The sequence below is a fragment of the Abramis brama genome (genome assembly GCF_963993115.1).
Source record: "Abramis brama genome assembly, chromosome: 2".
In the NCBI taxonomy this organism is placed as follows: Eukaryota; Metazoa; Chordata; class Actinopteri; order Cypriniformes; family Leuciscidae; genus Abramis; species Abramis brama.
Window position 1 is genome coordinate 255,244 of NC_139964.1, and position 2,754 is coordinate 257,997.

Sequence of the window (2,754 nt, forward strand, 5' to 3'; positions counted from 1 at the left end):
GAGTGGCTGGAAGAGGAAGAGTGGCTGGGAGAGGAAGAGTGGCTGGGAGAGGAAGAGTGGCTGGGAGAGGAAGAGTGGCTGGGAGAGGAAGAAGAGTGGCTGGAAGAGGAAGAGTGGCTGGAAGAGGAAGAGTGGCTGGGAGAGGAAGAGTGGCTGGGAGAGGAAGAGTGGCTGGGAGGGGGCCACTGTCACTGAGTGGTGTGCAGCCCATCCCAGAGTGGTGTCACTTTTCCTCCCACCTTACTCTCCATTCCTCAACGCCATAGAGGAATTCTTGTCCTCATGGAGCTGGAAGGTTTATGACCACCATCCACATGATCAAATGTCACTCCTGGACGCAATGAATGCTGGATGTATCAGTGGTTGGTGTGTAGGCTATACAACTTGTATTTTGGAATTACTCACTGCAAAAAAATAAAATAAAAATAAAAACATAAAATATATTGAAGCATTCTGCATCATGTCTGATTCATTCCAGTAACATATATTGCAGTGAATTATAAACAGAGATGTGCCCTTGTTTAACACAAGAAAACACTGTATAATGCTTATGCTACATGTTGTTAGTGTTTTTTAGGTCATTGTTTTGTGGGTGACAAAGTGTGTTTGTTGGCTGTCAACCTTTGCCAGTGTTGTGGAAGAATGTGTTGATTTGAGACATGTATGAAGTGATTTGGTGGTTTCAGTGCATTTTGAATGTGAAATGAACTGCTGTGCCGAGCTGAAAGTTGGTTAGGAGAACTGTGTGAAGAGTTTTGAAAAAGTGACCTAAGTATTGATAAATGTGTCCTAGCAACTGTGAAAAACTGTAAAGCGGAAATGCTTTTATCACTTTAACAGTTTTCATGTCCATGCTAACAGCGTATGAAACACATGCAGCAAACACTGCTGTTATAGATGCTGAAGTGATTCGCTCGTGCACTGCTGACATTACGCTGTTTAAAAACATTAACATGTGTGTTTTCTACAGTCTGGTTATCCACACTCATGTGAGTTGTATTTTCTAATGTCATGTATAGAGCAGGAATGTGTGAGGGCCGGATCCTGCCAGTGTTCCCGTTCAGGGACCCGGATGTGTCCTGTCCAAGGGTTAGCTGTCCCGTCGCGGCGCCATTCTTCCATCCTGTACATCTGTACGTCACCCTTCCACAAACAGTGTCTGTAATAATGTTTTTGAGAACAGTATTGAGGAACAGATTCTACTGGAAGAATGTGTTTTCATAACTCTGAGAGAACGTTAGCCGGAGTTATGAGAACATTCCCTGTTAGCTGGGATGTGTGTTTCTCAGTAAAGTGTATAAATGCAAACACCATGAGTTAACGCATGCACAGAGCTACTGTTAAATGTGTGAAACACACACATGAGAAACACTGTGTTAATGAGGAACTGAGTTTGTCGTGAAGAAATGAACAGGAAGATGTGTGTCAGAGGCGAGCAGCGATGAAGACGCTCGGCTGGATTCTGCTCATGTGGGGTAAGAGTCTCAGACACTCAGAAACTGCATTATCATTTAGAAAATACTGAGAAAAAGAAGTAAAATATAATTTTGTTTCCTTTTAGTTTGTGCGTTAGTCAGTGATCATAATGAACGAACATTACATACAATATTACAAATCTGCTGTGTTCAAGTTTTCTTTTCATTTTACATTTATGTTAATTTTTCTGGTAAGTTGAGGTGATGGAGTGTGAGTGTGAGTGTGCATGTGCATGTGTGTGTGTGTGTGTGTACCTGGTACTTCATACGTTCTGAAAACCTAATGTCCCCACAAAGATAGTAATACCAGTATGATACAAGAATCGTTTTTGATCTAGAGCTCATAAAGATTTTTATATAGCGTGCTTCCTACGTGCTTCCTCTCGCCACAGGAGAAAGCGTGATCAAGCCAATCCGTTTGACGGGGATTATTAATAATATAACATTTTAGAAAACTTGTAATACAAAAACATTGCAATTCTTAATGTAATCAATCAACTGGGAAAATATGCTGATATCGGTTTGTTATGTATTTTAACCTATTAAATGTTTTTTTTTTTTTTGCCTTAATAAAGAACTGATTCTTAAGTCTCAGAAAGCTCTCCTGATGTCTCCCAGAGCACTTAACAATCTCTCTCGCTTCTCCAGCGTCTCTTTCAGAGGCCTTCAATATCGACACCGAACATCCACTGAGATTTAACGGCACGGCAGAAGATTTCTTTGGTTACAGCGTTTATCAGTCAGAGTTTGAAAACAGGAAACAGTGAGTGAAACGCACACACACACACACACACACACACACACACACACACACACACACACACACACACACACACACACACACACACACACACACACACACACACACACACACACACACTGGTTTCTGAGGGTGTGATTGATTGTGAGGGTGTTTTTGGCAGGATCATCGTTGGAGCCCCATTAAAAGGAAACTCAGCGGGTGAAATGTACAGTTGCACAGTAGATCTGCAGTCCTGCACACCACTGCTCTGGACAGGTATCACCGTCACACACACTATCTGTCACGATCACTGTCACACACACTATCTGTCACGATCACCGTCACACACACTATCTGTCATGATCACCACCGTCACACACACTATCTGTCACGATCACTGTCACACACACTATCTGTCATGATCACCGTCACACACACTATCTGTCACGATCACCGTCACACACACTATCTGTCACGATCACCACCGTCACACACACTATCTGTCACGATCACCGTCACACACACTATCTGTCACGA

General features: G+C 42.6%; 1 long non-coding RNA gene across 1 annotated transcript; it reads left to right on the forward strand.

Annotated features, from left to right (window-relative positions):
• Nucleotides 1–1,339: 1,339 nt before the first annotated feature.
• Nucleotides 1,340–2,534, forward strand: LOC311077518. Its single transcript, XR_014604903.1, has 3 exons — nucleotides 1,340–1,475; nucleotides 2,124–2,238; nucleotides 2,399–2,534. It is a non-coding gene; the product is annotated as an uncharacterized lncRNA (long non-coding RNA).
• Nucleotides 2,535–2,754: the final 220 nt, after the last annotated feature.